We start from the raw sequence: 27,057 nt of genomic DNA, 5'->3' as shown, positions 1-27,057 counted from the left end.
TGTAAATTTTGCTTCCTTGTCTTCTGGGATTAAATGCTGTGGGGAACCCTGAGGCTCATCTAAATTTTCTGTTTATAGAGAACTTGATTTTTCTACCTGAATTACTAAAAACTTTTTGTTTTATCCTTTGAACTCAACAACTAAACCAGGATATTTTCAGCATCAACTAATTTGTATTAGTTTTTCCTAGAATGTGCTATACCCTTAGCTTGATAAATCTATTTCTTCCTCTTTTAAGACTTTTTTTTTCCCTTATGTATCTGATTTTTTCCCATCTGTTGTATTCTCTGCTTCAAGGACATTGGTTATTCTTTTTCTATTATTTTCCTTATTCTTTCTCTTTTCCTTTTCATTCACTGAGATTTTCTCAAGGCTTTCCCCTGTGCCACTAATTCTATTTTCAGTCATGTCTATTCTATTCTACATGAACTCATTTATTTATTAATTATATAATGATGTTTTGATCCTCAATTTGCCTCCTAATCTCCACAGTCTCTTTTTTTAATACCATTATGTTATTTTAATAGCTTACCATTTAGCAACTATCTTAGTAAGTTTGTGCCATATTAAGCTATTCTATAGCACATGAAGTACTCAAAAAGAAATTTTATTTTTCCTTTGGTTGTATTCTCTTCCAGATGGATGTTCCATCTCTCATTTGCATGTCTTATTTCCTTTTTAGCATTCTTTTCCTCATCATTAATGTGAAATCTTTTAAGATCCTGACTTAATGTGGGGAGGTCTCATTAGAGTCATAACCCTATATGAGGTCTGGGCATATTGATATTTGTCCCACCTCATATACAGCAAGGCTGTCAAAACCAAAATTCAGATTTGCAGATTTGGCAGATATTCTCATTGACAAATGCCCGTTGGGTAAAGAGGGCCTCTCCTGCTCCGGGAAGTCCTTTTTGTTTGGCCACCTCCTTGATCTCTCAACTCTTAGTGCCTTTAAGGTGTTTTTCAGTCTTTTATCAAGCATAGGAAGTTGTTTTCAGTAGAAGGTCTAGTCTAAAAGGACTCGTTTGCCATTATTGAAAGTGGAAGTCCCTTCATGTTATTCACTCATTCATTCATCCTCTTATTTGTCTTATTCTTACTTAGTATGTGAAGCCCTATGGAGATCTTCTCCTTGTGCTGATAGTTATTGGGTAAATTATTTTTGATTGCCCTTTCTACTTGATCTGAGACCTGTCTTTCCTCTCAGCAACAGTGTAACTTGTTCTTTCCTGTTGTCTATGTCATGAGTGCCTTGAAGGAGGTAGTATTCTGCTAGGCTTTGTCTCAGAGAAGCAGGGGCTCTGCTCCTTCTCCTGAGGTTTTGTTAAATGTCCTTCATCAGGGTTCACTTCACCTAGTTGGGAATGTATCTTATTGCCCTAGAGCCTCCCTCCAAAATTTTGAGTTTTTCTGCCCCTAATAACACTGTGAAGTCTTTTAGTAGTAGGCTTCTGTATTGAGATTGAGGGCTTCTATTCTTGAAATTACTTTCCTAATGGAGTCATAGATACAGAGAACAAACAGGTAGTTGTCAGAGGGGAGGAGTGAAATAGGTGAGAGCAATAGGTGAGGGAGATTCAGAGGTACAAACTTTCAGTTACAAAATAAATGAGTCATGGGTATCAAATGTACAGTGTGGGGAACATAGTCAATAATTATGTAATATCTTTCTATGGTGACAGATGGTAACTAGACTTATCGTGGTGATCATTCTGAAATGTGTAGAAATATTGAATCACTGTGTTGTGCACCGGCACTAAAATAATATTGTAGGTCAATTATATTTCAAAAACAAACAAACAAACTCGTAGAAAAAGAGGTTAGATTTGTGGTTACTAGAGGCCAGGGGGCAAGGGAAGGGGGAATTGGATAAAGGCAGTCAAAAAGTACAAATTTATCTTTCCATAAGATAAATAAGTACTAAGGGATGTAATGTACAACATGATAAATATAATTAACACTGCTATATGTTATATATAAAAGTTAAGAGAGTAAGTCCTGAGATTCTCATCACAAGGAAAAAAATTTTTTTTCTATTTCTTCTATTCTGAAGTTTAAATAAAGTTTACTAATTCTGACCAAAAAAAAAATCAACTCTATATTGTCATAATCATTTCATGACGTATGTAAGTCAGATCATCATGCTGTACACCTTAAACTTATACAGTGCTGTCTGTCAATTATATCTCAATAAAACTAGAAGAAAAAATTTACTTTCCTGACTCAAAACACGATGCCTTTGTACACCTTCAGTTTGTTTCTCTTCACACTGTGAAGTGTTCAGGGAAAATTCTAAATATTTTCTCTATTTCTTCCAGCGCATTCTGGGGTTCTGGGTAAAGTCGGAAGCAGCTTTGAGACATGTCAAAATAGTTTTCCTCCTCTTCCCCACCTGATATTTTTTGAAGTTTATGGCTTGAGCTTTTACCATTTTCTTTGTCTATTGCTGGTGAACATCTTGATTTTTCACTACTTTTCATTCCTTTTGTTAGGTATCAGAGCAAGCAGATTCTATTATCTGAATTCATCCTACTATCTTCCCCCTAAATCTAAGATTCTGCATTTTAACAGAAGCCATCTTAGAGATATCGGTGCTATACCAAAGGAATGACTGTGTATCTTCATTTGGGTTCTCTCAGAAATAGACCCTGAGCCAAGTCTTAAGTAAAAGTAATTTGTTTGTAAGGTGATCTCAGGAACTGGGAGAAGTGTAGGGGAAAAAAGCAAGGAAGGAAAAGATGCTAATAAAGAGCATGCAAGTTGCCATTGTGGGCAACTGGAGCTTAATTTCACTGACAAAACTCAGGGAAGAGTTTAGAACACACTTCACAGTTATCCACCCAAGGGAAAAGGGAGCTGGTGTATTCACACACTAATTCCTGTCATTCATTGGTTGAGACTGTTCCCTGGGGTCCTAATTCCCATTCACTTCCTGCATACCCCACACCCAGGTAGTGCAACAGGCCCAGGTGGTCAAAGAAAGATCTCAATAAGATTCAGGCTCTAGAAGTTGGAAGTTGAGATATCATACCCTGAAATGGTAAAATCCAAGGGAAGATGGCCAGGGCATACTGTGTGATTGTGAATTTCAGGAATCTTGGTATTTGGGTAAAACAAGATGGGGAAGGAGGATTGTCTCAGGGCTGCTTAAATGGTAATACCACTTGAGTGGTCTCCTACTTGATACCGAGTATAGATCTTGGGCAGTGGTCCTTCTAGTTTATATAGTTATAATATCTCTTCAAATTTAATGGATGCACTTATAGATAAAATCAGGGGAAATATCTTGGGAGGCCTAAGAAAAGGTGACGGGGAGCTATTTTAGTCAATAAAGCTAGAAAAACCACGGGCACTTAAAAAATTATATATATATATACACATATATATATATATTTCATATATGTGTGTATGTGTATATATATACACAAAGAGAATGATATATATGTAGACACATAAATTATATTCATTATATACACGTCTTTTCATATATATATATATCTTATAAGAGGTGAGTATAGGTGAGGTAATACACACAAAGTAAGTGTGTACAAAGTCGTGTGTTGCGTGGGCGCTATATGGACTCTTTAATTGGGAGCATTTAGAGTATTGCTGGGTTGCATCCCCATCAGTTCCCATCTGACACATGGGGAAGGGATCACATAGTTCTTATGGAGGCCACTGCATAAACCTCACTCTCCCACAACCCTACTTTCAAATAATCCCTTTTATAAAGATGTCTTACTGATTTTAGTTTTAGAAGGGGCTTTTGTGACTTTTGACTTTTGACAGCTGTACATGTCATATATTGGAATGGAGTCCCATAGATCCAACCCTTTCCCTCTGTGTGAACTATCTAACTGAGTGGTTTAAAAAGTCATCATTTAAAGTCAGTCTAAGAGCAAAACACTAAAAGATCTCCAAGCTCATTCATTAAGGTAGAGAGAAAATAATCATTTAACATACAGTGAAGTTAGGGAATTCCAATCAGCTATTTTGTGTATAAAGCGTATATATTTTTGAAAAGCAAGTGTACTTCAGAAGTCCAACCTAAGGGACTGGAAATTGTATATATGTTCATGTTATAAGGAACAACAGCTTACTTGCTTCACGGTACTTGACAAAATTACCCATACTAGAAATCATTATTTAAAAAATTTTGAGTGTTCTATCTCATGTTTACTGATAAAAAAACAATCTAGAATATCAGGTGGGGGAGGTGGGAATGTTTGATATTTCTTTGGCTAAAATAAGAGAAAGCCAAGGAGTAACTCAGCTGCTCAATATATGGTGGAATTTCTGTGGGTATTTCTGAGTAATCATTCTCCATATTCATAGTGGGAGAAAGAGAGAAGGGGGGAGAGACAGACTAAGATAGACTGAAAAATAGATTAGCAGGGAATGTGAGAATGAACTCACCAATGTCATTGGGCCTTGAAATGCTGAACTGTGGCCTCCATTAGCAGGAGATTTTTGGTCAGGCATAAGAAATAACTTCTTGTTAGGCAGAGTAGATAAATCATCGGAGCAGATCTCTAAGTGATCTTGTGGAGTGCCGACTTCTGAAGTCTTTTAGAGAAGAAACTATCACCTTTTGTGAAAGATTTATGTGAAATGTCCAGGCCAGAGTAGAAATTATTATAATGTCCAGAAGTTCTGATTACTCTCTGAAGGGGGAATGGCTATTGTTTTAAGAAAATGTACACGCAGAAGCACATCTCAGTAACTTACATCCACAAAACCATATGCTTCACCCAACTCCTCCTTCCCCAAATCTCTACAGTTATGTCCCTAATCATTTGGGCTGCTCCATACACTTGTAAATTTGTCTCTTCCACTCTTTATGTTTCATTGTCACATCAAGTTAAGTTGCAAATTCATCTATAAACTTACATGTGTTATGGGTTAAATTGTGTCCCTCCCAAAATTCATATGGTGAAGTCCTAAGGCCCAGCACCACAGAATGTGACTGTATTTGGAGATAGGGTGTTTAAACTAGTAATTAAGTTAAAATGAGATCACTGGGATGGGCCCTAATCCCAGATGACTGGTGTCCTTATAAGAAGAAGAAATTTTGGACACAGACACGTACAGAGGGAAGACTATCTAAAGACACAGGGAGGAGACGACCATCTACAAGCCAAGGAGAGAGGCCTCAGTAGAAAGCAATCCTGCCGACACCTTGATCTCAGACGTCTTTGTACAGCAGCCCTCGAAAACTAATACAGACATCCTTTCCCTTCCATCCTCTCTCCTTTCCCTTTGCCTTCTCTGGGACGACCTGTCTAGGCTCACTAACATTTCTTTTCCTTCTAGTCATCTTTAGAACATAGCCTTCCCCCAACTCTTCAGCTTCCTAATGATGTATCTTCACTGAGAACTGTCATTTCTTTGCTGCCCTACCCAGGCCCCATCCATGAGACCCGGAGCCCTGTTAGGAAAGAAAACATTGTGAATCCCAAGACTAGCTGTTGAGCAAGTTTTCATGTACAGAAGATGCTGCCTCCCATCATTTCCATTTTTTTAAAAGTACATATTTTAGAAAACTTTTGTATTTGTGTTTGTATGGCTTATCAAAGTTGATAAAGTATTTTTGCAGACGTAACTTTGCTTAATCCTCCCCATATTTCAAGTCAGTGGTTTTTCAAGACCCTGGAACTCAGAGAGGTTAAGTAACTTGATCAAAATTACACAGCAAGTAAATGGCAGAGCTGGAATTGGAACCAAGGTAAAGATAGGCATCGTCACTGACTCCCACTGCCAGGTGGTCAGTGGAAGCTGGTTTACAGTATGGCTGCTTTCTCTCTTGTCTGCACTGGACTTTCGTGATCTTTCTATTCATGCATGATCATCTCTGGCTAGGTGTTTTCTCACGAATCATTATCACCCCAACTATATTGGAAGCTTTGGGGGGGCAGGTTCTGGACTATGCTTTCTGTTTAGTTAACGGTGTTTGAGGAACATTTCTTGATTGATTGGTTAAATGAACTATTTACTAGAGAATTTGGCATATCTCTTGGCATCTGGCTTTCCAGAGACGTATGCAAAAGTGACAGGGCTCTCACAATGTTGATCTGGTCTTTCTAGACAAAGGTTAGGAAGGGGTATGTATAAAAATAATACCATGGATTGACATTATGTTATAGTAATTATGATTATTATACCCTGTATTTATATAGCTCTCTCGCTGTCTAAGGGGCTCATAGTCATTTGTAAGCAGTGGGCCTTATCCTGCTGCTAAATAGAAAATAAATTGCTTATCTCTTGGAAGAGAATTAACTCTTTCAGGGCACCAGGGTACCATTTAGTAAATTAGTAATCCTCTAAATGGCACTCTAGTTACGTAAGATCCCCCATACAAACTGGAAAATGAACGCGTTCCCAGTGCTTAAAAGAAATCAGGGCATGCCTAACAGAAATCAGACAGCAAGCTTAAAAAATATGTAATGTGCTTATCTCTCTCCTCTAATAACTTTGTGTTCATTCTCATGGAAATCTGTTTGTGACTAAAGATGAATCTATTTGCTAAAAGCTGGCACTTCTGATCTTTTAATCTACTAATATGAGAGCAATAAAGGGAAGGAGATGGATGACAGGAGAAGTAGAGTGGTGGTGTCTGTACACATGGGATCAGTGATCATTTGTTCAGCTAAGCAGATTTTGAGAAACTGATGATTTTTTGCAAAACAATTTAGAAGGCCAACCTTGATAGTTCCCTTAGGTCCTGGAGATGTGCATCTACTACCAAAATAGTGGTTAGTGAATTAGCCTCATGGACCTCCTTGGAACCATTGCTAAGGTAGGTAGGGGCCCAACCGTCAATCAACAGTAGCTTTAGAAATTCAACTCTCAGTCAGTCGGAAATGAAGTTGAGGCCAGTTAACACAAACTCAGAGATGCTGGAAATGTTCCATCGTGGGTGTAGAGAAACAGGAATAGTTAATTGGTACTGAACTCTGGACCATTTTTTTAAAAGTTCGACTGCAGTCTTTCTCTGTCGTCTTCACTTTTTCTCTCTTGTACTTCAAGACATGCTGTCTTGAAGACATTGCTCACCAGATTACGATCTGATCTCTTTATCCCATTTGAAAATTTTGGAATTCACTTTTTTGACTCAAATGCCTCTTGGACACACTTGCTCATCGAGGTGTTGCTACACCGACTTCTGATTGTAATTCAGTAACATGTTATTGATCGTTGAGACTTCCGGTTTATGTGCAATGACATAGAATTTGGAAACTGGTGGTGTCTTACTGACTTTCTGGTTTGTGTTGCTGGGAAGCTCGTTGGGTGGTCAGATGGGCTGCTGCCGGGCAGTTTGGCAGTTCAGTAAACAGTCTGTGATTATTCCTCTGAATCGCACAGCACTCCCATCAGTGTCCTCTCACTTAGATCCCACGCACTGAGGGATGCGCTGGACTGCTGACTACCGTCCTTGCTCCTCTCCTTCAGCCCCGTGTCCAGGAGTTAGCCTCTCTCTGAAGCCTCATTCTCCCCTTTGGATTTTTCTTTCCTCTTCCTGCCCCACTGACAGCCAGCTGCCAGGGGCCTCTTTATACAAACCTCAGCTTTTCAAGGTAAATATGCCACGTAAGTCCAATTTCAGCAATCCACATACCTCTGAGCCCCTCAAACTCCAAGGAGTATCCTTAAAGAGAAGAATCAGCAGCTGCTAAAAAGAAATCAAAGCAGATCAGCAAAATGTCTTCAGAGGGGGGAGGACAGATGAGCCACATAGACTAATGGCCTTCATTTTCCAGTAAGCAACATGACTGGTGACAAAAATAAACACTAATGGGGAAAGTGATATTCAGTCTAATTGTATAATTGAAGCTCGCTTTCTGTACATCACACAGGGATTGAAGTAATGTAGTACTAGGAAGTAGCTCAGTGGTCTTCCTCCTTCATACCTATGCATTTTGCATTTAGTTGCAGTCTGGCAGAAGCAAAAAGTCCAAAAGCACCAGGTTTGAGGATTCTATCACCCATAAATTCCTAATACTCACCGTCTCAAGCTGAAGGTCAGTTGCAATAGCGCGCTGAGCTCAAAGGTGGCCGAGTGCGAGGAACGAAGCTGGCATGAGAAACAGAGCCACTAATTCATCTCCCAGCTGACCCTTTCAATATTCCAAACCGCGTGTACTCATCAGGCAGTCTGTTCAACCAAGGAGCCTGGTCAGCAGTGCCCTTCTGCTGACTGACTTTTCAAACTTTCTAGCAAGTAAGGAGGCAGATAGATTTCTTACCCCACCTCTACTGCTGATATTAGACCCTCGGAGACTTTGCCAAGGATGTGAAAGCTGGATTCCGTTCATTTCCTTCGGTTTTGAGAGGAGGGCAAAAGCTTCAGAGGTTATATCCTATGATGGTATAAAGCAGATGTGCTTTTCTTGTCCAAATCCCCATCACTTCCTTTTTGGCATTCTGTTGCTCACAGATTTGCACTGTCCTCAGCCAACACGGCCACTGGGCTTCAGTGCTCTGAGCCTCTGTCACCTTTGTCTCTGATTCTGGCCGCCACTTCCTTTGCTGTTTGTGACTGATTTCCTCTGGAGTGGAAAACACCATCACGCCCGAGGCAGGTAGGAAGTTTCCATGAAGAGGACATTTGTGCTGCAGTTGTTGCTCCAGTACAACAAATGTGCTGCAGTACATTTTATTCTCAAATTTTCCAGAGGGAACTGGAAATATGGAAAGAATTTGAGTTTCTGAAAATGCTAATTTAACACAAATGTAGTAATCATAATTAAGGGTGATCATTAATGCATTATTATTTTTCTACTTTATAATCCAGGAATTTTTTTTAATTCCTGAGTTTTGTACAACCCAGAGGCAATGCACAGATGAATAATATGATTTGCATTTGATATTATTATTTTTCCTATCAACATGGAATATTACTAATCTACTAGAACTTAAAATACATTTGGATGATTACTTCTTTCATCTACTTATGTTCATTTTATAATCTGCTTCAGACCCTCTTCTCTCATGATTTTTGTGGCTTTGTTCAAATGGCCAAGACTGCCTTTGAGCCATTATGAGTTCATAATGATTGATGGACTTATCCTAGGGACCGCTTTATCAGCATCTACCCTTCTGCAGGGAGAACACCTTTACCAGGGAAGATCCAATTTTTGTTTCCCCCTATTTGTTGTTAATCTGACTTTGTGATAATGTCATCAAGCCTTATTCTATACTTTTTCTTGATGAGCTGGAATTATCTGGAGCTGAGAGTTGCAGGCATGGGAGTGATAAACTAGGACCAGAAAATTAGGCAAATACTCTTTTGACATTCCCCTGCCTCAGACATAAAGTTGATGGACCTGTGTTTGTCATTTCTTAGGTTTAGGGCAATCCCATACCACTTGTCGTTCAAATCAAGTTCTGTTAGATCATCTAACTCAAGAAAAGGAAGCCAGATAAAAAGTTGCACATCTATGTTGAAAGAGAATATTGCCCTTAGTTTCAGCTTTCTTGGGTGCCCATTGGTTTAAGAAAGAAGCATAATATTGAGAAAGACTACAGAAGGATTTGCAAGGACCACTTTGGTTTGCAAATATTTGAAAAATTAACAGGCGTTAATGCTTAGCGGGTAAAAGTTGCAAGTAGAGCATACCCAGGAAATAGTTAGATCTGACTTTCTTTTGATTACTACTTCCCACTTGGAAGCAATTTTATCTAAAAACTGGTAAGCACAGACTTGTTGGTGAAATACTAATAACAGACTGTCTCATTTATTCAGAAATTACATCCAGTAATATTGACTATTCAGAACAAAATAAAAAACTCAAAATAATGGTGTGGGGAGCCTTCTACAGAAAAAAAAAGTATGACACAACACACACATGTGATTCCTGATTAGGTAAAAATCTTTCATATATTCTTACCTAATACATTTTAGAAATATTTCATTAAAACATTTAAAGTGAAAACAATGATTTGGTGCTTGCAGGTATAAGCTTCAATTTCTCACCATGTTCATACACCCCTCAATACCATATCAGATATAAAGGCACTATTGTGCAAAATCCCTTGCCTAAAATTAATGTATTAATTTCTACAACACTTTTTGTAGTTTGCAAGTTAAAGATGGTCTCCAGGAAGGGAACTGAGTGTCTTGTTCTTGCTTTTGTTACTGGTAAATTGTGTGACCTTGAACCTGTCATTTAATCTCTCTGGCCCTAAGTTTCTTCACCTGCAAAATAAGGTATTACTTCAAAATTAAGTTTCTACAATTTGTGAGAAGCCATGTGATTCTTATACAGTTGATCATATCAGGCAACTGGTAGATTTCAGGCTTCCCCAGAGGCTGTTTGGCCAAGAGACTGAGGAAGCTGCAATCTAAGAGAAGCTGGACCAGCTTGAATGATTATAAGGCATCTGGGGTGGGGAAGGTGTGAGCTGGGGTCGTGGCGGGGGGGTACGGAATTGGCACGTTTTAGAACTCAGGAGAGCCCGGAACACTTGGATGTGTGCTTTGGGCCAGCCTCCCCAAAACTCTCGTATGAATCTAAAGACTTGTTTTCAGTGAAGCACTGTGCCATCTCATGAAAGATGGTTAGATCATGTAGATGTCCATCTACCGGAGCGTGAAAACAAGCAGGAGGGAGCCATTCCCCCACCTCAGCCGGGATATCACTGGGCTTCATGGCGTTGATGTCCTTAGAGGACACAGTGAGCCAGCACGCGGGACCCTGAGAGCCACAGTAGCAGCGGCGGGGGGTAGTCATTGCCCAGCACACTGGGCCGTGGGAGGCTCACCACCCATTTGGGGAGCAACAGCAGATACACCCGGTGTGAACGTGGGTGCTGGGAGGTGCCCTCAAGGTCTGCAGGGCCAGCCCAGACCGATGGGCCGGAACAGCCCACGAGGCAGAGGACAGATCCCTGCGGTAGCTGCAGCCACTTATTTGTGGGCACCTGTGAGAACCAACCTAGTGACAGGAGACTTGAGCAGAGGCTGAGGTTCTATGACAGCCGCGGGTGTGCAGGCCTGGTGGACACAGCTCATGACTGTGACTTTACCTCGGTGGTTCTCATCTAGGGCAGTTTTGCCTTTCAGGGACATTTGACAGTGCCTGGAGCCATTTTTGGCTGTCACACCTGTGGGGAAGGGAGTGCTGCCGGCATCTATGGGGTAGAGGACACAAATGCTACAGTGTACAAGACAGCTCCCCTCTTCCACCAAAGAATGATCTGGTCTGAAATATCAGTAGTACTGAGGCTGAGAAACCCCACAGGACTTCATGCAGCTGTGACAAAGAAAACCACAAATTCCACCCCTGGGCGCCAGGAACTTGACTATGTGTCATGTGGCCAACGAATGTAACAAGGAGGATGATCGTATGGTCGTAGTAACATAAATAACCTCCCTAATACTAGCCAACCATGTATTGAGTCTTCCCTCTGCAGGACTGTTATAAGCCTTTCACAGATACCCACTCATTTAATTCCCATCACAACTCTAAGAAATAAGTATGATTCTTATCTGCAACTTACAGATGATTTAAATAGCCAAGCTGCCAATTTACCAGAAAGTGTCAGCCATACTCTTTGTTTGGCCAATTTGAGTGGTCACCTGAGGCACATGGTCCATTAGGGAGGGAATGCTGAAGTCATTGACCTTGCATCTCCACCACTGCCCCAGTAACTGGAAAACAGAAGGCCAGCCCAGTACTCCCAGACACCTGCTCTGCTTCTTGATATCAGCCCCAATTATGTGATCAAACCACCTCTAATACCATATTATTATTTTCTGGGGTGCAGAGGCAGAAATTACGAAAGTACAGACAACACAGCATAAGGTCATGTGGAAAGGAACCGGCCAGAATCCAGTGACTCAAAGTATCTATTAAAATAGCTCATGAAGCCCCTAAATCTGTTTTTGCCTCAATTAGTCAAACACATGCAGACTGATTTTGAATTACCCAGCTTACTGGGGCAGGGTAGCCTTGCCCTGTTTCCATAGGGTTTTAGTAGATACATTTAATGAGATGGACTACTTAGTCCTCTTGCCCACGGTTCCGTGGCATTGTTTTCTGTAGAGGAATGCACAGCCCTCCCATTCACCTTTTATCGCAATCAATCGTCCTGTATTTACCGAGGGCCCCAGGAGTGGGGCACAAGAGGTGTAGATCATTCAATTTGTCGCAGTGCATATTTTCAATATTATGATAAGAAGACAAGGGACTCTGCATTTTGTCAACTTGCAAGGCCAAGATCGATCAGCAAATAGATGGGCCTCCCCGTATTCTGAATTAAAGTGTGTGTTTTGGCGGTTTATTGACAGTTGATAAGTACTGACCACTAGTCCTGATAGAGTTACAAAGGTCAGGTCAAGGCAGGTCAGAGCCACAAAGAACGCCGCCTCCTCTTGCAGCCCGCTGCCCTCCCAGAAGGGAAGTGCACGTCAATAACGAAGCCACCTGTGGGGTCTGGAGGCTTTTTCAGTCTTTTTCTGCTTCTGGCTGTGCTGTGACTTAACCCCCACGCAGCCCTGTCTTCTCTGGCTTTTACCCTGACCGCTGCTGTCCTGGGAGTCCCCCAGTTACCAAGGGAGCTCTAGGACTCCACCAGTCAGGCAAGGCAGCACCGTGCCCCTCGGCTCTGCACCGGGGATGCCCTTCTGATAGGGGATGCCAGCCCGGGGCGCATTTCTGCTCCATGACCTCAGAGACTTAAGGACACACAGAGGCAAAAGAAGTAGCTGCCTTTATGGCTCCCCCAGGAGAGCCGGCCCTCCTGTGCATATGCAAGCCACTCTTGGCAAGCAGAAGTTTAATTAAAAGCCTCTCAGAATGCCTCTCCAGCTGGGGTGGGCCTCGGTCAAGGGAGGGGACTGATCAAGCAGATGTGAAAACATACAGATGAGAGGTCTTGTTCCCAGGAAATGTCATCTGGTCCGCCTCACTCGGTGCCTTGCTGCGGAGGAGAAGAGGGGGGCTGTGCGTGTGTGTTTGATGCAGTATTCATTGCCTACCTGAAAGATGCAAATGATATTCAAATTTGGTTCCAGTGTACAGGCTGCTTGCATATACCCCACAGCAACCCTCTAGCAAGTGACTAATGGGAACATGTGTTCCTTCTATTTTTATAAGACTGGGAGAACAAGGGGATGGAGGGCTGAGTTTGCGGGGTTTGAAATCTCTCTCTCCAGGGAACCTGCTGCTGTCTGGAATGATAGTAATATCCAGTGGCAGCTCCACGGCAGTGGCCCCGACCTGCCTAGATGCTGCACTCCATGGAGGCCCTTGAGCTGAAGAAGCGGCCCTGCCTGATCCTTCTCTCCAGCCACAAGGAGAGGGACCCCGAAACATGACAGGGCTTGTGGGACAGTGGCAGGGCCCCCAGCCTCTCCTTCCTGATAGCTTGCCCAGGTGTGAGTCTCTGCAGGACTCTTGTCTCAGCCATCACGACTGGGGTGATCGTCCTCTACATCATATTGTTGGTACAACCATGATCTGCATTTTTAATTAGATGATTCATGACTGTTTCTCGTAAGGTCGGATGGGGGGAGCTATGATTGGCCAAAGCCTCTTGTAGCCTCTTACAGCCCAAATTGGAAAAATTCAGAAGAATGATTCCATCCAGGACAGTCTTAGTATCAAAAATCCATTTCTGCTGCTCAGCTCCTGTTGCTGATAGTGTTGTGAAGGCAGTGGTGGTCCTCCCTCATCTTTTGTTCACACCTCAATCCAGTGAACAGGAATCATATGGCAAAGAAGGCAAACAAAGTGTCAAATGGGATCTTTTGTTTGAAAAATGATCTCTCATTGTGTGAATAACAGGGTGCAAGAATCTTGAAATGCTAGAATTCAGAGGGATTGGGACAGACAGACTGGACCAGTGACCATTGAATACAACTCAAAAAAGTCTTTTCTGAGGGAAAAAAGTGGTTAGGGCTCTGGATTCCTTACCCCTTCATAAACAGTCTAGCTCCAACTGATTTGTATTATGCTGTGTACTTCTGCATCCAGACTATAAAATGGAGTTTTGTGCTAACTTCAGTCAACTAATAGGGGCTGCCTAAATTGCTATGATGAGGACGCAAAGGCCAAGTCCGTGATCTTCGAAAAAGAGGGCTGTAATCATCAGGACTGGAGAGTAATGCACGTTAACCATGCATTTGCTATCCCTACCATCAACCTGCTTTAAAGAAAGGATCCTGAGATTTTTAAAAGTTTCAAGACCATCAAACTCTATTTTCTTGCATTTAGATAGGAATCTTCATCCAAACCTCGGCAGAGATACATTTTGATTTTAATGACAAACATCACAAACACTCAGTGTAACCCATTATCAGCTCAGCAATTCTTCACCAACTCTTGGTGTAAGGAAACCAAGCAGCTACCTTCATAAAAATCAAACGTCAACCTTCCCCTTGCCAAACGGGGCAAAATCTTGGAGGTGAGATTAGGATCCCAAGGTCTAGTCACTTCTCCCTATGTGGAGAACCGTCTCTGAGGACACCATTGAAGGTCCCAGCTTGTCTTATCAAGGCTGTTGGGTGTCTCCTCACACTGGGTTATAAGGATTCTTAGAGGTCAGGTACTTTATCCATTTCAAGTATCTTAAAGGGTCTCTCCTTGACCAAACTTCTAGGATTTTCTCTCCCAAGGAACTAAATCATGGAATTGTATATAAAAGATACTTATCACATCATTATTTTAAATAATTTAAAAAACTGGGATTGACAAAATCTAACAATAAGTAATTGGATTTATAAATAATAAAACATTTATGGATTTTATGTATATGGAATATTATGAGGTTTGTAAAGTCCTCGCTTTTCTAAGAATCTGAATGTTTCTGAAGACTATGAAATGAAAGAAAACAGGATATAAAAGTTACATAAAATAGGATCCCAAATCATTGTATATATGTATAGGTATATAACTGAAGGGGAGAAGTATATACACATATGTAATAAAAAGGATGGAAGAATACACCAAATGTTGATGGAGGCTATTTTTGAGTGGTGGTGGTGTGGGTGAGTTTGGGGCTTTTTGTAACTTTTCTCTATTTTACAAATTACTTTTATAATCAGGAAATGTTTACAAAAAAAAAAAAAAAAGCCTAGGCTGCCGTAAATATTAAGGTATTTTATTTTTAAGGGTACCTCTGTAACAAGGTCCCTAGAAGGAGGCTGCCTTAGAGAACACTTGTAAAGGGAAAGCAAAGTCAATTTTCTATTAATATCCACTTGGGGGTAATATGCAAATTGCATCATTCATGTTAAAAGGAAACCCACGCTTTCTCTGCAATGAGGTGTTTGACCTTCTTTATCAGGAAACTTGCTTCAAATTTCCATTTGTCTTTGCTTGTGTGTAGACAGTCAAAATCCATGCCTTATCATGTTCTAAAGCAGCCATCACTGTGACCTGCTAAACTGGCCCACTGAGTCCCTATCACGTATCAGCAATGTGCTGGGAACTGGAAATACAAAGATAATTACTGCATCATCCCTTCCTTGGAGGGACATTTTTTGGACTAAGGGGGACATAAAAATGTGAACAATTAAAGGTTAATACCAGGTGTCACTTGTTACTTCTGGCAGACATTGTCCTAGGACAACACCCATATATGTCACTTCACATGTTCAAATCAAACTGCATCATAGACCCAATCTCCCCATTTGTGAGATGAACATGATAACACCTTGGTAAGTGGTGGGGTGGTAGAGCCTGAACCCCCTGGTTTAACTCTTGAGCCAAATCGATGTTGGAATAGAAGGCGAAACCCTCGATTCTCCCTGAAGAACATAAGCTACAAGTGGAAAGGGACGTTTTGGTTTTGGTTTTGGTTTTTTGGTCCATTTTGTCTCCTGCTGTATCCCCGGCACCTAGAACAGTGATCGCCTGGCCAGAGTGGAGGGTGGGTACCCTGTAGCCAGAGTGGGGTTGCCAGATTTAGCAGATAAAATAAAGGACACCCAGGTAAACTGAAACTTTAGACAAACAGTGAATACTTTGTAGTGTAAAGAGTATGGCCCATACGATGTTTAGGACATACTTATACTTTAAAATGATTCTTCGTTAGCTGAAATTCAAATTGTACTAGGCATCTTGGGACACCTGGCAACCCTGAGCCGTGACAAGCGATGGCAGCCTGGTGCTGAGTTAAGTTGATAGTGGCTCGGAAGATGCTCACCGATTACACAAGACCGACAAGGCAGAGTCAGGAGCGAAGCCCAGGGGGTGAGGGGGCTCAGTTTATTCAGGGAACTGCGGGTAGCGGGCTACACCGGGGAGCGGAGTTCTCAATGGCGGGTGTGGGCTGGCGTGGTATTTTTTTTGGCATTCTAATTGTAATTAGTTATGGACATTTGAAATCTGGTCAATTTCACATTTAAATTATATATATAGTCTTTCTGCGAGTGGGGGCTTGTGGGTAGGAATCTGCATGTCTTTATTTCCAAACAGCAACCAATAGGAGGTGAGTAGTAGCTGCCCCTTCTGTCCCTGTGGTAGCGGGGGGTGGGGGGGGGTGGGCGGAGGCTGAGCTGTCCCATTAGCTGCGCTCTCCTATAGCGCTTGCTTTGGACATGTATTCTCTCCTCCCGGACCCTACAAGCTTCTGTGTTTGCTACCTCTGTCGGGCAGTGGTTGGGATAACTGCGACCCCCGTGGAGGGTGACGAGGGGGAATCGCCACCCCAGTGTTGGGTGACTGACGAGAGATGAGAAAGGAAAGAAGGCGGTGTCCAGGTTGTCAAGGGCCTGTAATCCATGCTAAGGAGTTTCCTTCTGCAGACAGAGAGGTCAAATGGGGGTTCTGTAAGCCAGATGAGTGGCATACTCACATGTCCTTTAGGCTCTGGCGGCCTTGTGGAGGATGGATTGGAGCAGATGGTGACTGGATGTGCGGGCCAATGCAGTTGATAGGGGCCGTGAGGATGCGGAGGGGACACGCGTAGGGGACAGCTTAAATAACCATTAACTGTCTTCAGAGCCTTGCAGAAGGGCCCACATGCTTCCAGAGCATTGGATTCTCCTCATGAGCCAGCGATCACCTTGTGGGTTTAAATGGAGAGCACGGGAGGTATAGGGGATGGTGACGTGGAGTGGTCCTCATCTCTTCAATCTGTCTATTAATTTATTTATGGTGGGTGCATGAGGAAGAGGCAACAGATGGAGTCAGAGATGGACGTGACCCCCATTTGCTCTGCTAACTCCCCTTGGCTTAAGGAAACATAGCTGTTCCCGAGCCCTGTGTGTCTGAGTGACCCGGGCTGTCACTGGTTGCTGGGGGCAGATGCATTCGTAATGGAAGAGGCGAATTCACTGTTGGGGGTTGAAGGGAGGGTGTCGCGTGTTCACCGGGTCAGGAAGGAGGAGGGAGGTGTTTCGATGTCCAGTAATAAGATTGTCAGGGCCCATTCCCGGCCTGAACGGACTGAGGAAGGCTGCCAGGATGGCGAGCTCACTCTTCTTAATTAGCACTAATGCAGCCGAGCCTGTTTTCTTAGCCTGACCAAAGGGAATAGTAATTAATATGGTGGGGGAGACAGACGGAGAGTTCAAGGCCGGCATGTGTGCCCCCGACCCTGGGGTCACTGGGGCAGGGGAGCCTGGCAGACAATAGCCTGGCTCCCACAGGCCTGGACAAAGGCCGGGCCTAGTTCTCAAACCTCAGCTCTCTACAGCCTTCCCACTAATGCAAAATTCTGTCTTTCCACTTCTGGAAAACGGACTGGCTTATTAGGCTTCCCAGCTAAGGCGTGTGGATGTGTGTGTCTACGTATGTGTGAGTATGTGTTTTAAGGGATAATTGTTCTCCCACTTAAACTGCTACACAAAGCCTGGGGAGGTCCTCGTTCCCAATGCTAGTACGTGGCTCTGGTTTTGGGGGTGTGTGTGCTGGATTTATGCCCCCAACAAGCAGAACACAGGTTCCACAGTGTCCATTTCACCCTGAAGTTTGTACAGCATCCTGGGCCTGGGAGCTTAGAACCGAGTATGGCCTTTTGCACACTGGGAAAAGCAGGGAGCTGGAGCCCCAATGCTTCCGTGGCCAGCAGGCTGGACAGCAGGCAGGCTGATCCCTGTGTAGCAAGGGCTAAGAGTGATGACCCCACCTTCCAGGGAATCCCGGAAGACATGTGGAACGGGAGCCGGTGGCATGATGGTGCATGGGGTCTAAGCGGTTGTCTCCCTCACTGAGGATGGCCTCACCACTCCGAATGACAGGTAGACAAGCAGCGCCATGGATAAATGAAAATACATTGGACTCTCGGTGCCTCTTCCCTGTTTTGAGATGCTGATCTTCGCAGAGATGAATTTGGTTCTTTTAGATTTTGCCCTCGACTTTCCTTAGGCTGGTTCTTTTTTTTTTTCTTTAATTAAATATTGCTGCCTAACTCTTTCAGGTCAGCGGCAATGTCACTAGCATCAGCCATGAATCATGGCCGAGCTGACATCTTAAAAATGGCATCGTCAGGGCAGCGAGTACAGGCCAGACACCCACGCACAATGGCTGGACCCCGTAAATTACACTAAAAGTCTAATCAGAATAATCAACACGCCGACATCTTTATGCATGTGGGCAGGACGTGGGGAAGAGAAAGGCGCTGCCTTGGATTTCTCTGAGATTTCACTTGCAGCAGATTCTGGTGCTTTTTGAGGATACAGAGAGAATCTTCAAGGGGTATCTGTTGAGTACTTTGTGACCTCTTTCCTCACATTTACATTTTGTGATAAAAACAGATATAATGAGTGTCTCCCAAGAGTGTGTTGGTTTATATGCAGCTCATGCAGCGGAGTCATATATTTTTTCCTGCAAACATCCCCCCACACACATATTTCTTCATCAATACAGGTGCCCATGAATGGCTCTCACTCTTACACACACACGCACACACACACACATCCTATGGATATGATCTGAAGACATTCATGGAAGCTTCTGGCTGCAGACGCTATTCAGACTCTTTTTATAAGAATGCTTTTCATAATTCTGACCCAGATTCTTTACTAGTCCCCCTTAATGTGATTTCCTAAGGCCGGACAGGGCAGCCACTGTCCGGCCAAGGCCATTTATCACCCTTCATACTCCATTTTAGTTTTTGACTTTTCTTTTTCCCTCTTGGATTCCTTTCTCTGTCTATCTCAAAGTCTACCTCACTTGGGCTTCATGTTTCTCTAGTTTGCCCAAAAAAAAAAAAAATCCTCTCCCAAAGCTTTGGGTTTTTGCCTCTAATGGTAGGTCGGGCGGCTCTGGGCCATACATATGCAGAAAGAGCGCCTCCCGGTGATTAACTGGCCCCGCCAGGTCACAGGCACAGAGAGCCCGTTTGTCACCAGCTCACCTCTGGCCATCACAGCCAGGCTGCCCACAGCTTGTGGGCGGCCCAGTGCACACCAGCTGGGACTAGCCAGTTAGTACCCATTGAGGTGTGGCCAGCCGGGGACCAAGGGTGAATGCTATGGGTTGGCTGGAATCAAGGAGGGGATGGGAAACAAAATAAAGAAAGAAGGAAGAAAAAATTGAAAAAAAGAGAATCACAGTTGACAGATGAGAAGCAGAAATATTTTCTTAAAAGGTAAAGAAGTAGGTTCTGTTTTGCTTGGCTTGATTTCTCAAACATTTATGGAGCACCTAACAAACGCCAGGAATGAACGAGGTGTGGTTTTTTTTTAATCTGGTACTAGAGACTGTTGATGCTATTTGAAGTACTTTGATAGCTTTTTGCCCATCTGATTTTTACAGTGATCTCAAGAGAAGATATGGCCGTTAGTCACATGCTAATTTTTCAGATGGGTAAACTGAGCCAGGGTCCCTCTGATTTGCTCAGGGCCATGCTGGGAGCAGTGATGATACCTCTTCCTCTAATGCTTCTTTTGCTGTATCACACACTGGAGAGTATCTACCAGGATGACCTGATTCTGTCACGCCCTTGGGTCCTCCAGCATATCCTGACCATGGGACACCTCTCAAACCCTTTGACTACTCGTCATAAAAACATGGGCTCTGATTTGGGTTTTGGCTTTTTTACACATCAGCTGTAGGGCCTTGGGCAAGTCACTTTACCTTTTGCATCCTCAGTGTCTCCATCTGTAAAATGGGCTTCATACCCTTAGAATGGTGGTGACTGTATGACATCATAAAACTTGGGGCATTGTGCCTAGCACAGATTAAGCAGTTAGTAGATTGCTAGGTGTGTCAGGTACATATATATTTACATATAAACATTCTGTCCAGGCTGGTCCTTCCGGGCGCCTCCAAGTGGCCCCAGCGTGGGTGTGCATCCCGAGCCACAGTCCGGCCCAGCACCGAGCACGAGGACGAATGCCCCACAGTGCAGTTCCCAGAGATAGGCTTCCTCAGCTTCTCTCTGTCCATCCTCCCATCACCAGCCCTCCTTACCCTTTGTTACAATGATCCCTACAGCAAAGCATTTGTTCACTAAGCACTTGTTGATAATTACTCCTGGGAAGCACTGTGTTAGGTGCTATGGGGCAGGCAGGCAAGGTGGGAAGAGGGACAGGGCAGTGAGAGAAACCAAGGATGGGAGAGGGTGGGGACAGGCAGAACACAGTCTTGAAACCCCAATTATGAGTCCACCATCGATGTGTCCTGGTTAAGAAAGCTCCAGATAAGAAAGTCCAGCCCAGTGACACAATTTCAGGAAAGGGAGATTCTTATAGAATTGTATACATTGGCTAAAGAAAAAAGATGACTGCCTCTTGGCCCATAGTTCACACTACTTGACAGACAAGCTGGTTAGCGAGTTCCTTGAAATAGCGAGCCGCCTTGGCGAATTTGATTGTAATTCTGTGTACGAAAATATCGACAGCTCGGATTGTTGGGCCACTCTGCTTAAGAGCACATGTGTGGGAAGTACAAGAAGAACAATTTCTAAGGTACCAGAGGCCCCCAAAGAGGGAAAGTGTTTATTGAGCATCTTCTATGTGTGAAGCAATGTGTTGAGTGCTTTACGTGACTGACGCTCAAGTTATACAGTAATTCTAGGGGGGTGGGGGGTAAGCACTATTATCTCTATTTACAAATAAGGAAACTGAGACACTGAGTGACTAGTGAGTGACTAGTAAGTGGCCTGAATCCATTCTACTAGTTGGGATGTTGTTGGGTGAAAGTGGTAAAAATCTATGTCTAATTGGCTTCAATAATAAAATGTGTGGTCTCACCTCACAACAAGGTCAGCAGCAGCGGGGGTGCTCTCTGATGGGTAGAGTCCATGGTTCAAAGGTGTCATCGGTGAACTTTTTCAATCTCTCCTGAATAATGCCGTCCTTATGTTAGCTTGCCCTTACTTCAGGTCCCCTTGAGCACCACCTGGGCACAGAGATTCCAGTTGTCACACTGAGACCCAGTATGGTCCAGAGATTAAAAAAAAAAAAGCATTGATTTCTAGGTCTCTTAATAGCAAACCTTTTCGCGGAAGCCCCCAGCAGAAGTTCTTTCCTCTCACTTAGGTCAGATTTGGTTCACGTGACCAGACCTAACCCAATCACTGACACGTGAATGGGAGGCCCAAAACAGCCCAGACTGGTCAGAGGATGTTAGGACACAGGGATGCGCACAGAAGGAGGACCACGTGATGACACAGGAAGAAGATGGTCATCTGCAAGCCAGGGAGAGAGGCCTTAGTAGAAACTAACCCTGCTAATACGATCTTGGACTTCTAGGCTCCAGAACTATGAGAACATTTCTGTTGTTTATGCCATCCAGTCTATGCCACTTTGCTATGGCAGCCCTGGCCAACTAATACAGGAGGAATGTCAGTTTCTATGGTTTTCCTTCCATCCGTGGTATTCATTGGTGATTGGGAATGACAGGGAAGGGAGAGGGAGTTAGGAGCCTGACTACTAAGAAACAGAGGGAAGATGTAGAGGACAGACTAAAGAGTATTAGGTGGGCAATGTGGATGTGCTTTGGCAATTTGATGCATCACGCAGTAAGATCAGACCTAAGCCTGGTACCTGGAACGTTCACAGAACCACAGACCTACTGTGAAGTTCAAAGGGAAAGTTGCTTTGGGTGGAACTATGAATGTGAATTGGGGAATGGTCTCTTTACTCTTTGGTAACTATGGAATAAATAATTCCTGTGTTTTCTCTGTGCCAGTTACTACGCCAGGGCAATGAGGAGGGATAGATGGTGTGACCCCTGCTTGCAGGGAACTAGTGTTTACTAAAGGAGAATGAGTTTAGCATGAGCAGTGGGGGGAAGGTTAGCATCAGAAATCTGGTTGCCAACCTCCAAAACTCTACTGTCAGAAAGTTTGTGGTACGCTGGAGTTGTTACTCTTTGTAAAGACAAGTGGCCCCATTCAAGGGTCAAGCAGAGGAAAAACCTCTGCAGAGCTCCTCTCCCAAATAGAAAAAAAGCCATCTTCTTAAAACACTGTTTTATTTCCATAAATTATCTCTTTGTGCTTCCTAAATAGAGAAAAAAAGATCTTTGGATTTGAAGTAGAAGTAGGTGGAAAGCAAGGGCTTCCAGGAAACAAAATACATTCCCTGTTTGCCCCTGCAGCATGGGGGAAGAAATGTACTTTTCTGAAAAGGAAACAGCAGGCAGCTGGTGGGTCGTACTGCACATCTGTAATTAGTCCTGGGATCTCACTGGTTTTCCTGGTGAACTCAGGAGATTATTCGTGTTGAAGGAATCTGGGTTGGTGTCATTTGTGGCTTTTCTGAAGTTCTACCAAACCTAGAGCTTTACTTACCTAGAGTAAGTCAAGGCAGAACATTGCCTCAAGTCTCACCCTGGGTGTGTGTGCTCCTAGAGAGGAGGCCAGATCCTGCCCAGTGTCCCTCCCCTGCCAAGCTGAGGCCTTGGACAGATAAAACTATGGTGGCCCATCTATTAACAAACCTAGGGTATCCAGAGTCCCACCCAAATGCGAATTCTATATCAGTCAAATCCAAAGTTGGGGGTGGGGCGGGATTTACGGTAGATCTATAAAGATGACAATTTGTTTGGACTCTCCTGCCTAGAATTTCTTGTCTTTGTTTTCTGTTGATTTTTATTGGCATAAAACGTTTCACATTTACTTTTTCTCATTTATCACTACGACAGGGATGTTTGGATGATGACTGTAAATGAAATATGTATGCATCCTAAAGATATTTATGTAATTTAGCAAAATCATTTTGCAGCTTTGTTCAAAAGAATCTGCTCGGTTCATGTCTTGCTAACACCGCAAAACATTTTACTAATCGCACCCTAATGTGGGAACGAACACACATTACTTAAACACACCAAATATGTGAACATATAAATAGTGTTTAAAATATCTCTTACACAATAAATTATGATCACTATGTTAAAATACCAATTTCTACAGAAAATTGATTTAAGAAAAATAACTAATCACAGGACCCTGTGAAAGCAGCATTTTTTCAGTATGTTCAAGCCAGGAGATTTGGACTGTTGTTTAATTTTGTGTTCCATTATTTTTTTTCCCCATTCATTTGCTGAACAGTCATCTTCTAAAACATCCTACTTCTGCAGTGGTATCAACTGGCATGATACCAAAAAGATGTAAATGATTTAATTGAATTAGCTTAATTAGGTAAATTAACAGTTAAGCGTATCACACACAAGCTTGTTCTGTTTATACTACGTTACGGAGATAATTTAGTGAGGAAGGAGAATGGGCATGACCAAAATTCCAATGCAGTGAGCCAGATTAGCTGGCAAAGGAGAAAATACAAAGATAACAGTCTCTGGAATTAAATCTGGGTAAATAATTTATGCACTGGATTCATTATGTAGTTTGAATTGTAGACAGCAACCAGCTGATAGTCAACCAATGTGCAAAAACATTGCTACGGAGCGAAAGTATGAAGACAACCAAAGTGCTTCTGACCTTTCCAGAAGCATACCCCCAGGAAAATTTCAACATTCCTTGGGAATTCAAACAAATTGAGCAACGAAAGTCAATCTGGCTAGCCATAGATCTGTATTAAAGCAGAACAAAACAAGCAAGCGTTGTTTGATTGTTTTCAAGTACATGCGATTAAGTAAAATAAAACAGGGTTTCTCAACTTTGGGCACTATTGACATCTTTGTTAGGGGTGAGGAGACTCCTGTGCATTGTAAGTTGTTTAGCAGCGTCCCTGGGGTCTACCCACTGGATGCCAGTAGCACCCCTCTGCCCCCAGCTGTGACAACCGAAATGCTTCCAGACAATGTCAAACATTCCCTGGGTAAGGGGACCAAAATCACCCTGGTTGAGAACCACTGAAATAAAACAATTGAATATGATCTAATATGGATCTTTAGGAATACTGCTTTAGTGAATTATTCACAAAGAATTGTAACATTTGTAGCACTTACATAGGATGTTGTACAAAATGTTAAAAATATGTATTTGAAACATCCTGTTCTCTCTCATCCATCCATTCATTCATTCAGTTGGCAAGCAGGTATTAAGCCCTGAGCACAGAGTGTCAGAGCAGGTGCCACCACCGTCCTCGAAAGTTGGCTGAAATGCTAGCTGACCTGGTGGCAGTGTGAGACATTGGATGGTTTTAAGCAAGGAGTGTTATGCGTAGTCAGCGTTGGCTCTTAGGAACAGCAAAGGTTTTAAAGTCACACCCACACAGGTGAAATCCTGACTTTGCCATTCACCAATTGGGTTACCCAGGCAAAGTGCAGATTTCTGAGTCTCATACCCTCTCTATAGATGGAAATAATAATAGTTACCTCATTGCAAATCTTAAATGAGGCTGACTTTATAAAGCACCTGCCATAGAATCTGCCCCATAAAAGCCACCCAATAATTAATCAGTTCTGCTTTCCTTCATTATCCAGTCCATCCCACTTAGATTTTTCTCATGAAGAATGCAATGGAAAGCATACATTTATGAGGTTTGCATTACCCAACATCTGGGTTGTATTGTTGAATGCAGCTGAAGTTGTCCAAACCTTGCCACTGGGTTTTGTTTATTCTAAAGCTAAGTGTTTAAATCCCTTAAATTGGTAACGTCAGTTTGACGTTCATGTTAATGTTCCATGAGATTTTAGGATCTGGAATCTGGAGGTGCCTTTCTCTACCACGTCCACAGATCTGGAGCCAAACGTAGCTGTTATTACCACGGGAATCAGGGAGAACACAGAAAAGCACCCATTGGAAGAAATGCTCCTTTTCTATACAAAGGAATTGAAGTGTTTTGCTAAGCAAGTTTCTGGCAACATGTCTTGAGTGCCGGCATTTTCATTCTGTTGGAAAATAGCAACAACCAAACAGAGGAGAAGGGAGACCTGTTTTGCATTTGGAAATACCAACAAAACCGCATTCCCACCCCTTCTGCTTTGTATATATAATGGGATGCAGGACTAAGCTGTTTTCTTTGGGATCTGGCATGTCTCTTTCTCATACACACACTCTGCAGCGATACATCTACAAATGAAGAGAACATTTCCAAGAACACATTTCACTGTCATTAACATATATACATAGTGTGGTAAACACCCAGGACAAAGATGTCCTCTCCCCCACCCCAAGCCCTGGCTGGGTGCTCCCTTCCCATCCTGTCCTGTGATAATGCGATTCCCCTTTTCAGGTGATTCAGCCAGGTGAGCCTCTGGGAGTGAAGTCTTTAGGGTGGCTGGTCTCAGACATCAGCCATCCCTAAAGGCACTTGACATCCCTCCCTGCTCTGCTGGCCACCAACTGCAGCTGATGAGGATGTCAGAATCTTCTTTAATCCCTTCCACACCCAGGGGCCTATTCTCAGACGTTTAACTTGTATATGTTATGGCTATAACAGCATACAAGTTCACATTAACCCGAGAGGAAAATGGCAAATTCTCAGTGGCCTCAGGTTGTAGAAGGTTCTAGAAGTAATAGTCAGCTGCTGTGCTACATCTCTAGCCCATAACCCACTCCCTTTCCTCTCCCTGCCTCCCCTAGCCTTTTCTTTCCTCTCTTTTTTAAAAATTTATTTTGAAATCATTTTAGACATAATGGAAAAGCTCTAGAAATAGTTCTGAGTTTCCATATACTCTTCACCCAGCTTCCCCTAATGTTAACATCATATGTAACCATAGTACAGTTATCAAAACTAAGAAGTTAATATCAGTACAGTGTTATCAACTAAACTACAGTCTTTTTTGGTTTCATCTGTTTTTCCACTAATGTTCTTTTTCTGGTCCAGGATCAAATTCAGGATCCTACATTGCCTTTACTTGTCATTCTCTTTCGTGTCTTCCAACCTATGCAGGTCCTCAGTCTTCCCTTGTCTTTCATGACTTTGACACTTTGCTAAAGTACTGGCCAGTTACTTCCTAGACCATCCTTCTACTGCTGTGTGTCTGAGGTTTTCTCATGATCAGAATGAGGACATACATTTTACCTAAGGTACCCCAGGGGTGATGTGCTCTTCTCTGTGTGTCACATCAGGGGGCACACGATGCTCCTCTGTCTTGTTATTAACATCAGTCACTTGGTTAAGATGGTGTTTGCTGAGTTTCCCTACCATAGAGTCACTATTTTTCCCTTTATGATTAATAAATATCTTGGAGGAAATACCTTGCGACTATGCAAATGTCCTGCTTCTCCTCAAACTTTTGTCTGTTAGATTTTTGGGTTTTTTTAATATTAATTTATTTATTTATTTATCTTGGCTGTGTTGGGTCTTCGTTTCTGTGCAAGGGCTTTCTCTAGTTGCGGCGAGCGGGGGCCACTCTTCATTGCGGTGCGCGGGCCTCTCACTATCGTGGCCTCTCTTGTTGCGGAGCACAGGCTCCAGACGCACAGGCTCAGTAATTGTGGCTCACGGGCCTAGTTGCTCCGCGGCATGTGGGATCTTCCCAGACCAGGGCTCGAACCCGTGTCCCCTGCATTGGCAGGCAGATTCTCAACCACTGCGCCACCAAGGAAGCCCTTGTCTGTTAGTTTTAACATCCATAGAAGTGTAGACTTTGCCTGCAACAATGGCCACTATGGTGTCCTAATGGCAATTTCCTCCTTCTCTCATGCCTTCTACGTGTATTGATTGGAACTCCCAAGACCTTTTGCGTGACTCTCCACAGAATTTGTGTCCTCACCTTGTAGGGTTTGGCCTAGCCTCATGCTCTGGTCCTT

At 43.0% G+C, this 27,057-nt stretch overlaps 1 long non-coding RNA gene across 1 annotated transcript; it reads right to left on the bottom strand.

Moving 5' to 3' along the window:
- Positions 1–667: 667 nt before the first annotated feature.
- On the bottom strand, positions 668–26,549 carry LOC309617585. The gene is made up of 2 exons (XR_014238067.1): positions 8,004–26,549; positions 668–7,666 (listed from the first exon to the last, which is right to left on the bottom strand). It is a non-coding gene; the product is annotated as an uncharacterized lncRNA (long non-coding RNA).
- Positions 26,550–27,057: the final 508 nt, after the last annotated feature.

This window comes from Balaenoptera borealis (assembly GCF_965194805.1).
Source record: "Balaenoptera borealis genome assembly, chromosome: 19".
In the NCBI taxonomy this organism is placed as follows: domain Eukaryota; kingdom Metazoa; phylum Chordata; class Mammalia; order Artiodactyla; family Balaenopteridae; genus Balaenoptera; species Balaenoptera borealis.
Note: the sequence above shows the minus strand (reverse complement) of the source record. Positions and strands in the feature narration are given on the sequence as shown.